Genomic DNA, 13853 nt, shown 5'->3' with positions numbered 1-13853 from the left:
TCATCTCTCTCACCTCACTTCCTGTCAGCTCCCGACTGTCTCTAATGTCTAATTCGGGCAAAAAATCTCTGGAAAAACATCAGCTTGAGAAAAGGTTTGTGTATGTATGTGTGTTTCCTCAGAACCGGGTGATCCAGGTGGTATTAGGGGCAAGCATATGACATTGCCATCTTCTGATACAAACAGTTGGTCTTTCTATTTTAACAGCTGGGCGCTTGTGGTGCCTGGCACAGTTTAATTAGTGTGAATACATTCGGTCTGTGTGAGATCTTGCTACCTGGCAGGGGTTAGAGCTGGGCAGGGACTGCAGAGGAGCAGGCTGCACAAGCGGCACTCCCAGGCCCTGCGGTAATGACCCTGCCAGGCTGACGCTCCCACCTGGGGGACCACTGCGGCTTTCCAATGACAGATGGAGGGCTGCTGAGACATGGGGAGCTGGGCTGGATTACTGCAGGCTAACAGAGCAGCCATTAGACCGGCCAGTGTGCCAGCAAGCCAACGCGTCCTTGTGTTGGCTCCACCTTTGCCTGGTAAGTAATGTGATGGTGTGACCAGACAGAACGCCAAAACACTAAGTACATGTTTACTCCATCATCATTTCGCATCAGTGGTTATGTTTGGAATTAGTTACATGCTGGGTGATGTGTGCTCAGGTTCAGTTATTGTTTCTGTGTATTTCATATGCAGTTTAATCCAAATCCCTAGACTTCTCAAAAGTGTAGTTGAAGGCTCCAGCTAAATGTTTAAATTATTTAAGTCCCATGACATGTTTTTAGGTTGACATTTTTCCGTGAGTTTCACAGAATTTCGGCATGAAACAAGGCATGAAGATGTGTTTTTTGAGTTTCGGGATCAAAATTAAGTTTAGGACAATTAAAAAAAAATAGACAGCAAAAGCAGCCATGCACTTACTTCCTCTTCCTCCTCCTCCTCCTCCTCCTCCTCATCTGCAGTCCATTTGAACCTTTATTGTTATGAAGTATAACCCCCCCCCCCCTCCCATCTAAAAGTTTTTACTCCTATAATTATCTTACTTCTGTTTGGGGGATAGCTTAATCATGTTTTAAGTTTTGGGTCTTTACTTCCCATAATGCTTTGTGGGATGTCAACAGTATATTCAGTGCGTGAACCCCGTTTCTTTCAGCCTATTTTTTGTTCACATTTTTGGCAAAGTGCCACCAATAAAAGTATGCCGAATTAACTGTTAGCAGTTCTCGTTGCACTGGATGTGCAGATACTCAGCTGGATTACTTTGATTCTGAAGAAAACTGCAAGAAAACGCAGTTCTGGAGGGTTTTTTTATGGGCATTAACCGCTACACGTTTATCCTCGGTAAGGGTAAGTCACACCGAATATAAGAATATGTGTATCATATCTGTCAGTTCGGATTTCACTGAATTATGACTACAGGAGAGGGTGCCATCTGGTGTGACGCACACTTTGATCGTGACGTTGACCCACCGACCGTAATGGCCTGCACGAGCCGCGTGTTTCACAGCCACTGACGCAGCTGCAACTGCTCACAGTGCCGGTAAACAGGTCACATCAGCGGGCCAATCTACAATCATTAACACCCGCTTGTTTTTAGGGCACGAGCACGCACCTGTCCAACAGGGAAACACATTCTTTCACGGGACGTTTGAGATTTCATGTCAGACTGGTCTCATGCATCAACACAAGGAACGAACAGCAACATCTGAAACGATTTGATCACAGTGTGCCAGTCAATCTGTGGCGTTTGCAGCCAGGCCAGAATAAAATATCTCCTTCTGACATGTTGATCAGAGAATTCATTTGGAGCCATCAGATCTCAACTACGTGGGGACTTCCATTGTTGACTCTGATGACCAGAACTGCTCCAGTGTTTCACACAGCAGGAACAACAAAGGAGCTCTTTGGTCTGGTTCGCGTTAGTGATATAATCTGTAACAAATGACAGCTCTTCTACCACACAGCCTTCAGGCAAAGACCGGCGGCTGACTGCAACTTCACTCGCGGCAGGAGAGCAAGGGGAACGAATGTGACAGTTCTCATAAAAAGACATTGGGATGGAGAGATTGTAAAGAGAGATTAGAGGTGGAGAGGAGGAGGAGGAGGAGGAGGAGGGAATAGACAACGCCCTTTAATGTGCACTGTCCATGGGCTGTCCTGAAATGTTTGAATCTAATGGGGGACAAGCATGCACAACCTCCTGAAGGTTGTACAAGCAATTATGCCACTTAGGAGTCTTTGACAGGCAAGGTCGTATTGGCAAAGAGACACGAGGAGCATTATAATATAATGTTCTGTATTCTGTGTGACACAGACCCTTTTAGCTACAAGACTATATCAATCTTCTGAGTGTCACTCACTGTCCTGTGTCTACAGTGACCTAAGATCCTGCATGTTTATCCCCCCGAGGACGAGGAAGAGCGAAAGGAACAGCGAGGTACAGATTCGGCTTGACCACTAACCCAGCCCGAAGGGACATGAGTCGACAGCAAGAGCGCGATGTGGAGGAGGGGCTATTCCAGAAAGGGTTGATGTAACAGTTTGCTGGCTGTTTCTGGTGTTCATTTCATTCACTCCATGCAAGCTGTTAGTTTGAGTGTGTGTGTGTGTGTGTGTGTGTAATCTGTGTAGGAACAGCGTGCTCACCTGAGCTCCTTGGTATCAGAAGAAACACTGTTGCCATGGACACAGGAGATTATTATAGGATGCAAGTAGTTTGATCTACGAGCATGGTGGGAAAGTTTGATTTGAGCCATTAAACTACCTTTATAGATATTTACTGCTTCAGTCAGTACACTTGCACATTGCACTCTTTCCTCAGTAGGTTTTTGTCTCCCTATATAAGCTCAGTTATGTGAGAAGAGATAGACTTTTAGAGTTCATAGTTCTACTAACAACTAACATCATCTTTCGTTTTAGTCCCAGGTGGACAACTCAATATTCACCATTTTGCATTTTGTTCTTGGGTGTGTCTTGTGAAATATTGCATTCATGTAGTAATAAGACACAAACCGACATATGACAGATAGAAGACTAGAAATCTCAAATCACATGTTTTACACCAATAAAGCCTCCTACATTTCCTGCATATGGCTGGTTGTTCTCGGAGGATACAGCATATCAGTACTCCTGCGCTGCTGGCTTTTGTAGCTTCGGACCATTTTGTTACGCTTGGAGCACACAACCTGCTCCTCCTCCACAGCCAGAGTCAGCTTTAAAAGTTCAGAGCGGCGACAAACTATCCCACTTGGCGCCAGAGTACAGAGTGTGTCCAGACACTTTGCACCAAGGGACAGATGTATTAAACTTAATAGTGTCAAAATTGGAACCTCTCCTCTATGGCTCATTGACTGCATGTAAACAGTGTTTTAAAAAGTGGCTCTTCTAGCCAATAGAGGGTGCCTGTGAGATGTGTTGGGAGTGTACAGTATACCTCACTCTGACGCTGAAGATACAGAGAGGACAATTATATCTAATTCAGCTTGAGCCACCTTCAACCAAATCCTCCTACACACTTCAGCGATGACAAACACACGGGGCGTCTGGTTGGGAGGAATAAAAGAAAATGGAGAATTAAAGCACCCAAAGGTTTATATTCCTTCAAGGTTGCCTGATCATCTGGACTGCATAATGCATTGTGCTCTATTGCTTTTGGTGCTCTTCCCTGCTTTGAATTAGGGAGGAACTTGTGGAGATGATAAGCATTAATGTGTCATCTCATACACCTCCTTTATCCTCTGAATGGTTTTCCCTCCGTGCAGTCATCCCACTCAATCATCAGCTACTGGTCTCTAACAACCTTCCCGAACCTTCCCGTCTCTCCATCCATCTCCTACCTCTTTGCCTTCACCCCTCCACCTCCTCCCTTTTTATACACCATCGTCCTCCCCCTACCTCCTTTCCTCCGTTCTCTCTCTATCCGTGAACCGTCTCTCTGTCGGTAGACACGCTGTCAGCATGGGATGAGATTAGCCCAGTGCATCGGACCCAAGGGAAAACCTCTGAATATGAAGCTAAATATCATTTTACTCCACTACTTCTTTCTTTTCTTTCTCTCCCTGTGTCTCCCTCCTCTTGATACTCCCCTCTTGTTCTGTTTCTCTTCCTCGTGTCTGTGCCTCTACTTCATGTTCATGCTTTCACAGACAGTTTCACATAACACCTCCATCTGAATGGCTAAATGGGACAGTGTGTAGCATTTAAGCGGAGCTCTATTGTCATACATGGAATATGACATTCATAACTATGTTTTCTTTCGTGTATAATCACCGGAAATTTCTTCATACTCAGTAAGCAATATGTATTTTGTATGTGAAATATATTGACTTAATTGTAACCTAAGATTTATTCTAACCATAACCATGTCCCCATGTCTAATCGCCACAGTTACCTTTTTCATTTATTTGATCTATGTTTTCATTTTTGAGCATTTTTAGCCTTTAAACTGAGGAACTAAACGAATGTCCCTGGCCAGACACAAACTGGCGACATCGTGGTGCATGGTCGGTGTGTGTTGAACCCTTAACCATGGGGGCACCACCTTTAAACCAAATTGTAACCCTAAAATCAATGGCTAGCTCTTGCTCTCCCAGTGGTGAGTGTGATGGCATGAACAGGTTATTTTCTCCACGACTTGATGAATACATCGCAGTGAAGATGAGTTGTTGGACTCCTTGCATGTTGGCAGACACACATAATATAGATACGGCAAGGGCTCAAATACAACTGCAGCCGACTGCAGCTGAAGATGAAGGACAACAAGCTATTGCGTATGTACCTCCAGGGAATGATCCAGCTGTAATAGCTTCAGTATCACATTGTTAGTCCCCAGCCATACGCACATTAATCGCCTGTAAGTCCGCTGGTCTCATCTTGCGTAGACCCTGCCTGTGTGCTGGTCCTGTTGTCTCCCTGCCCTCGAGACGTCCTCGGCTGAAAGCGTCTGCTCCGTGTGGATGTAATCCTGGTGATACATGGTTGACTCCTGACCTGTCTGCGCTGTGGCCTCTCTGTTAGATGCTATTATGCGGGCCTCTAATTGCTGCTGACATTCATTTACCCACTAAGGCTATCACCTTCCCCATTACAGGACCCACTCTTGTCTCTGGGTGCGTGTGTTTGTGCGCGCGTGTGTGTCCATCGAATACAGTCGAGGGGGCGAGGTACACAACCGTCACTATCCTGCAGCCGTAACCTGCGAGAGTATTGCTGGACAACTACTGTTCATTTACAGGAATCAAAGCAGGTTTTCAGTTCCCTTCCCCTGACTGCACGCACAAAACGCTCCAGCTCCGTCTCTTGTGTGGTGTGGAGCATTCGCCGTCTTATCACGTTCGCTCAGAATGACAGTATTCACCATATCTGTAACTGTGCCACAGCTTGATTACACAGGGACTTATCATCCCAGAGACCATGCCATCGGCTCACCTGCATTCTGCTGCGTAGCGCACTGATTTAAGCTTCTGTGGCATGTTGTTGTGTGTATTCTGAGGCCACCGAGCTACTAGACCAGGGGTGTAAAACTAATTTTCACTCTGGGCCTGTGAGTTCGAGAGCCTCTTAAACTGTGGGAGACCAGCCTTTCCAAAGAGTCAGTCGGTTTCAATTATAAACAAAAGTATTGAATACTTCTGAAGCTAAAACAGTCGCATAGTGAAGTACATTATCTACAGTTACATCGAATATGACGGGCATGACCTGTCTAGAAATCGATCTGTCCCGTACTTATTCTAAATACACTCAATTACTGTCTTTTATGGCTTAACCCTTCTATGATCAACATTCCACATAAAAGATAAGACTTCGCAACTTTTGGCAAACGCTTCATGTCTCTAGTTCTACTTTTAGCTACTAATCCACTTTATGCTTATGACTAATTATGAATTCTTAAATATGAATCATTAAACACTTTTATTATAACTACTAAACACACATTTCTACACTCAAATTTCCTACAGGCCACATCAGCATCACGGTTTCCCACAAAGGGCCGGTTGTAAATGTAAGACGGTGTAAATATAACTACTCCTAACATATTGCCAAATAACTGTCTCTGCATTTGATTATTGTTTATTCAAGTGTCATAATTAATCATTTTAATCTGACGGATTCGCGGGCCACATAAAATGACGTGGCGGGCCGGATCCGGCCCGCGGACCGTATGTTTGACACCCCTGTACTAGACGCACAGCTACCACAGCGATGGGTTGTTGATTCTTCACTATTTCTCACACATCTTTGCCACTGAGAGTACATTTTTTTGGGGGGGGAGAAGACAATCAAATCATAATTGTATGCAGAAATATTATGGTTCCAGCTCAGCATCTCCTGCTCGCTGTTTGGGGGGGGGGGGGGGGGGGGGGTGGAATTCTTGAAATCATGAAATGAATGATGCAATCAAAGCTGCTGTCTGTGCAGTCATTCTGCACCTTTGTGTGACGAAGGAAGAGGTTTATCTGTGCAGCTTATCTCATGCTCTGAGAAGGTAGGATGCAGGATATAGGAACAAAAGACAGAAAGAGAAAGAGAAGAAAGGTGTTCGTGAACAGTGATCATGTCGATCATGGCAGCGCATTGCAATTTAAGTTCGTTACTTTATCTTTTAGAAATGGCTCCTCCCCTGGTAGGTATCCCTCTGTGTTTTTTTCCATCCATCCATCCATATTCTCACTGCTTATCCGGGGGCCGCATTGCAGGGCCAGCAGGCTTAGAAGGGTATTCCAGACGTCCCTCTCCCCAGCAACGCTGTCCAGCTCGTCCTGGGGAAGGAACCTTGAAATAGACTGCAATCCGTCTGCTACAGCTGCCGTTATCAATATTTCTGTATCACGAATGGCTGAAACGAATAATAGCTTGTGAAAGGTGTCTGAACCACTCGCCGTACAAAAACCCATGCACTGTACAAAACGGCAGACAAGACACAGTTAGCGAATACCTGGTGAACGTAGTGGAACATTTAACAGCTAAAGAGCCAGATATTTCCCTCAGGAGTAGGCGGAGAACAAAACAGAGATAAAATGAGAGTGAATATTGAACTTGCATTCATCAGGTGGACACAAACATGCCTCCAAATGATTGCTAATGTTACTCTATTATCTGCTGGATGACAAACCAGCCATTTTATTTCCCAACCTTGCAGCCCAAACGCTGCTCTTAACAATTACTTATCATTTATCGATAAAGAATTCGTAAATTGATATTAACCATCGATAAAACTACTGCTTACAGCTTATAAAGCCTTTATAACGGTGATGCGTGAGAAAGCAGTGCCCCTCTGATGTACAAGCCGCAGTCTCAAGAAAAGCTTCATCACAGCACCGCTTTGTGTGTCAGTATCTGATGCAATACTCCACACATGAGAGCCCATGTGTATGTGCACTTCTCCAAGAGGGCCATTTGGAGAGCAGCAGGTCAATACACATTCATAGGGAGTGCATTTCCCTGAATGCTTCAACAGTCCGTGAAGCCTCGGTGCCACTTTCCACCGTTTTCTGCTTACCGCATGAATCCATCCTACAAAAGAGCGTCATTCTGCGTTTGGAGAGAGGACACTCACTCACACACATAGACACACATTTTCACAGCCTCAATGGCAGAAAATCCATAGCCCCTTTTCTGGGAGGAGGAATTCCATTAGATAATAGATATGGAATCCATTTCGATTCCCCACCTTATCTTCTCCCGAGGTGAGGGATCAATACCCCGGGCTTCAGCTCAACTGCCAACAATAACAGAAAATTGATGGCACAGAGTAAGAAGCGTGGAGGTCCAGTAATGGCACTTTGTTGGCCACCAATGTAATGCAAATCAGAGGGAGAGTTAATTGGTGAAAGGCTGCTTATAGTAATGAGGAGGAAGCTCATGAACCAGCACAGATTAGGTCGTTGATTGTTTGGAAAATCACTGCAGTTGCAGAAAAATATACACAATTGCGAGACGGATACTGTTGTACAGTAGAAACAAAAGAGTGGAGCGTGAAAGAGAAGGCACAGATATCCAGCTATCTGGACAAATGGGTGTGCACACTGTAATGGCATCTAATTTTCCACGGAGCTGCGGAGGTTTCCTGTCGGAGTTGCCAGGTGCTGTGTTGATGGAGACCGGTTGCCTGGCAACTCATTCCAAACAGCATTCGGACACGAGGACGAGGGGAGCAGCGGCGAGGTGAGTGTGGGGTCAGGTGCTTACTGCTCGCCGAGGGACCTGGGCGGTGCCTTTCTTACACAAGGATGAGTCATTTTGTGTTTGTGTACAGCAGCAGCCGTATGTGGCAACATGTGGGTGGATGGTGTTTGGGAGGTTTACAGCTCCCCGGTCCAGAGTCCGGTCTCACTGAGATGTTTGCACAGCGAAAACACCACTTATTGCGTCACATCACAAGAGGGGGTGTCAGCAACATGAGAGAGTGAATGACAACTGGAAAACAGCTAATTATTTCGTGTCCGGGGACACAAACACTTTTTTTTTGCTGCTAGCATTTGGGGTCTTGGTGCCATTGCTCACACTTGATGCAGTGGGGATTTAACCTAGCAACTTTTTCATCACAAGCCACAACATCTCCACCCTTTAGTCTGAATGCCTCCAGAAAGCCATTCGCTCAAATGGCACACTGACAGTAACAGTGGGTTGAGCAGCTCCTGGATGAGAGTGTCATGGATGTGCTTGGTCTAGTTCCATAACTAATCCTGTTCTGTGATCTCTGCACTGTTAGGATAACCCCCGACCCTCCTACCCCGCACCACTGACCAGGCACAGCCAGCAGGTGGTGCTGTCTTCTGTGGTATCACCTTGTTTTCTATGGTATAAATATTTTAGGCTTATTTTTATCCATTTAATCCATCCATAATGGACACCGCACTGTGTGTCCAATGTGGAGATTTAAAAGTAAATGCTCACACATTGCTGCTCTCAATAAACCTCCGTGATTCGGTGCTGCTCGACAATCAGCAAAGATGAAGTAGATGAATACATGAGGCCATTTTAGATAATTGAGATATACATGATTACAAGTTGTGAGCGACACGCTTTTGATCTCCGTGCTTGTCTACCAGAGCATTATCTGCCGTAATAGAGTCAGATCTTCACGGACAAATCCCTGTAATGTCATCCACAGCGCCCAAGGGAGACCACCCTCTTTGGGAGAAGGGTGGTGGGAGCTAATTTCAACCCACACAATAGACTCATCTCAACGACTGCCTCGTTAGATCACACTATTTCTCCGTCTAAAAGACTGTGTGTGTGTGTCTGTGTGTGTGGGGGGGGGGGGGGTTGTATTAAATGGAGAACTGTACTGTGTGAGCATCGCCACTCTGGGGAATTAAGGTCATGTTTTCATCCCTCTCGAATACTAATCACCGAAGATTGAAGCTCTCCTCTCCGTGGACACATAACAGGTCTAATCAGGGTCCTGATCAGCCAAATCGTCTGAGAGAAGACAGATTGTTCTCACAGATAAAAAATAAATAAATCATGCAGCAAAACTTGTTCGGAGTAAAGGATCAGGACGTGATCTTAGGTTTTGATTGAGTATTGAGCCTTTGTGGCGGAGCCATTCCTGGCCCTGTGCCTCGCTCTGTCCCGCACAATGATGTCATCTGTGGGAAGGTATTTCTCTGAGACACAACCTGTCTGCTCCTGTCAGGGGCCACAGTAACTCGAGCCGCCTTGAAAGTCTGGGAGTGAGCACCGGTCACTTGCAGACAAGGGCGTTATTTATTTTCTCTGGAGGAGATTCAATACCTCCTCCTGCTGCTCTGTGGCTCCGAGCTCCATCAGCCGTCATCGAACTCTGAGGCACAAAGCACTTGCCCTCCAGAGACACACGAGAGGTTGTGAGCTCAGTCACAGCGCTTTTGGAGAGCTGGAGAGTGGTAGGTTGTATAACGTGATTAGTCATTGTTAATGTATATAATCACTGAGATTTGGGATGGCTAAGGCTCTTAACCAGGCTACAGGCTGTGTTTCTGTTGTTAAAATGCGAAGCAGACATTGTTTGTGTTCCCTTCCAGTACTGGTGTTGTGAATGCCCTCTTCCACTCTATTCGCCCACAATATACATAAGAATGAAGTCTTGCGATCACATATGCTCTAAAATTCATATATGTGACCATGCAATATTTTGCTCAACATGATTATAAGGATTTCTGGATGATGTATGTACGGTCATTTTAGTACCCCGGTCTATTTCATTGACTTTAAACGACCATATACAAAACATACATTAGTATTTTCTTGAAAGAAATATTGATGAAAGGTGCCATGATCACGGAAGACAAATACGTGCATAAATGTCACATGTTCATGTGAATATATTCAACTGCATCAGAGGGTCTCAGACGTGAAAGGCAGGGAAGTGACTTTCAGCCAACATCTGCTTTCAAAAATCTCACCAGCCACACTGCAGACGGGGTTTGAGAGACTGAAAGAGTCACCGTTTTCTTTTTGTGTTCAACAAACTGGACATTTTAAAACTCAAACAACTATTCTTCTGACATATATCGTTGTAACTAAATCAATTGAATTAGCACAAGACCATCAAGCAAATGTTGTCTGTTCCCGTCTCGTGTTCAGAAGCAACATTGTTTCCATGTACGCTGCAAATGTTGTTGGCGCAGGTAAACACCGAAGTCTGAACCCTTTTACCCACTTAAAAAAAATCCAGTTGCCTTCACACCTGCAGCCGTACTCGAGTGGAAACCGCAGTGAGCTTGCTGTACAATTACAAACAACCACCACTGTCTTGTGGCCAATCAGCTTTTTTCACAACCTCCCTCCCAGGATCAGCAAACACTAAATGGATCTCAACGGTCAGTGTTTAAGGAAGAGTCATCATGACGAGTATGCAGGAGAAGCGGTAGGTCCACCATGAACGCACATTACAACATACGTCATAACAAACTATTTATATCTTTAAAAAAGCAAGGTACCAAGTGACCCATGTTTAAAAACAGCAGTCATAGAGGAGATTAATTCCTGACTTTTAACACACATTACATTTACATCTTTGTATGAATGAAGATGAATTACTCCCACATCAAAACACACGACATGACACAATATTTAACATGCAACAAATCCTTGCTTGAAAACATGCCCATGCCTAAGCATTCTGAGTTAGAGTGCAGCAATCGATTGGCTTAAAAGGTTATGTGAATCAATACAAAGTTGTTTTGGGCACCAGCGCTATTGTATTAATGTCATCCTGAGAAATAGGCTTTAGCTTAGGTGGCTTGTCTGCCAGCCTGTTTTTCCTTTTTAACTCGTCACAAGATCCTTGTTATGATGCAAAGACGTTTTAAATGGCAGGCTATGCGTGGTGTTTTCAATGGGAATTTTTATTTTTTTTACATTTCTTTAATGATTTGGAACAACAAATGATTCAAATAGATTTTTTTTATGTAAGATAACACCAAAAAATGTCACCTTTCCTCCCCTACCGGCCTCACACCACACTTTGGCATCAGCGTAACAGAACGAGCATGCAGCCTATGGATCTGAGTAAGCTGAATTAATAATGCTCCGAGTCCTCGTGGGAGCTGCTCCATGACTAGTGAGGTAGCTAGTTGTGCAGTCGAGGATGACACAGAGGTTGAAGTGGTCACACATTTACTCAGCTCTCCCCCCCCCCCCCCTATCCCTCTGGCACATGTTCTTCCCAAGGTCAGATACCGCATTGCATAATGATGTAGTGTCACACTATACGCATGCATGCAAACATGCAACAATGAGGCGAAGAAGAAGCCAACTAAAAATAGCACTGCAGCCATCACCCCCGAGCGTCGGACCACCACTCCTCACTTCACATCTCATAAGGGAAGAGTGCTGCTTCAGAGGCAGCCAAGAGTTCCTGAACTGAATGTTGACCTCAAGTTGCACATGCTTTAGTGAGCATAAACAACCATGAAGGAATATGTGCTCGTGTGCTTCATGCATGTTCTTTCTTTCTATTTTGGTGCAGAAACAACCTATGACACCCGTGTGTTAAAGCGCAAAATCTCTTCACCCACCTTTCTTTCCTTCCCCCCCCCCCCCACCTCTTGTATCATCCCCCCTCTCCACCACCTCCTTCCCATGGCCTCAGGGAGCTGTTAGCTATCTGGATGCTGGCGCTCTATTGTGAGGACTCATTGATTGCCTCTGTGCTCCCCACAGCCAGTCGGGCCAGTCAGCATGGGGCCCCGGCTGTCTGCCTTCTCTGCCACTGCTCAGTCGACATACACTGTGAAAAAAAAAAAAGAACCAGAAGAGAAATGGAGAGAACGATTGAGAGAGAAACAGAGAGGGAGAGAGAGCATTTATAAAAGGCTGTCCAAGCTTCCAGAAGCCAGCAGTCGTATCATCTGTTTTCTGTCCCCCTCTCTCCCTCTCAGCTTCTTGTTCTTCTCACAGCCAGAGACAATCAATGGTGTACTCAAGCAGACCTCTCTCGTCTTGTTTTAAAATAGTGCTCTTCTGCCTTTTCCCTGCAGGAGATGATCCATTTACTGCCCCGCATCGTCTGTGCTTGTCCTGAATGTTAACCCCCCCCCCCCCCCCCTTCCTTCAATCTCTCGGTCAATCAGTTGTCTGTTTTAAAGCACAACGTTTTTGACAGTATATTCAACATGAGTCCAACCCGCATTTAGCCATTCGTATCAGACTATTAATGGCGTGTTCATACCGGGTTTTTGCCATCAACTCGAGTTTCGTGCTGGAATGACTTGTGGATTATGCGATAAATCCATCTAAAGAAGATGAATTGAAAGCAAATTCCATAATTGTGTTTTAAGTCATTTATCAAACAAAAACGCCGCTGGTGGTCAGACAAAACAAGCAAAAGGGTTTAGGGAGATAAGTGCTTGTACCTGTTCTCTGACATTGCATTGAAGAAATTAAACAATGAATTGATTAATAAAAAAATATCAAGTGATGAATTGATCAAATAATCTCTATTTGCAGCCTCACTCAGGGCCGAAGAGCAACAACTCACAATTGAAGATCTTGTATGCAGGCTCACTGCTGAATTGTTTTTACAGATTCAACATTTTGGATGTTATGGATAATCTATTGAAACTTCAGATTTATTTTCTTTCTTTGATCACTTTATAAAAGGTCGACGACTTACACAATGCAATCAGGGGTCACTTGTGAAGGGAAATGTCGCAATCATGTGGTTACCCGAGTAATACCGAGTCAGGAGCAGCATCACAGACCCGGGTCGGGAAAATCCATTTTACGTCATCACCGGAATTTGTTTCCTTGGTCCTTGTTTTGCCGTGAAAGATGTTTTAGCCGCTCAGTCACTCTGCACTCCTGATGATAGAACTTGTTTATGAGTATTTCAGTGTCGTGTTTTGGGCAGTGGGAGCCTCATGGCGGCGACAGCAGGGGTGGCACTGTAAACAACCATCACACCTCTGTGTGAACGGGAGAGCTGATGTCAGCACAACTGAAAGTCTCCCTCCATCATGTAGCTACACGAGGCCCCGGCAGCATCCATCACTCCGCCCACAGCCTCTACAAAGAGAGAAGCCTTGTCACCAGCACAAAGCCTACAGCAAGGTGGCCAAGAGAAATGTTCATCATTCTGCGGTTGAACGCCAAGTCTGGCCTTGATCGTCGCGAATGTTTCCGAGGTCGAACCAGTTTTTTCACATGTTGATTTAATCCACTCCAACACAATGCAATATGTATTAACCTTGTCGGAGCATGCTTCATTGAGGGCTCTCTTTGTTCCCCTTTGATGTGTTCATTCAGCCCTTTTGAAACACTGCTCATATGATAGTATACACAGAGCAAAGTCGAGCTGAAGTCACCCCACATTATGATCCATCCATCTTGTTGGCAGCCATCTGGCCGTACTATTTCGGAGAGGCCGCGGCGCA

The sequence above is a fragment of the Melanostigma gelatinosum genome (assembly GCF_949748355.1).
Source record: "Melanostigma gelatinosum genome assembly, chromosome: 12".
In the NCBI taxonomy this organism is placed as follows: Eukaryota; Metazoa; Chordata; class Actinopteri; order Perciformes; family Zoarcidae; genus Melanostigma; species Melanostigma gelatinosum.
The sequence above is the reverse complement of the archived record's forward strand: the minus strand, read 5'-3'. Positions refer to the sequence as shown.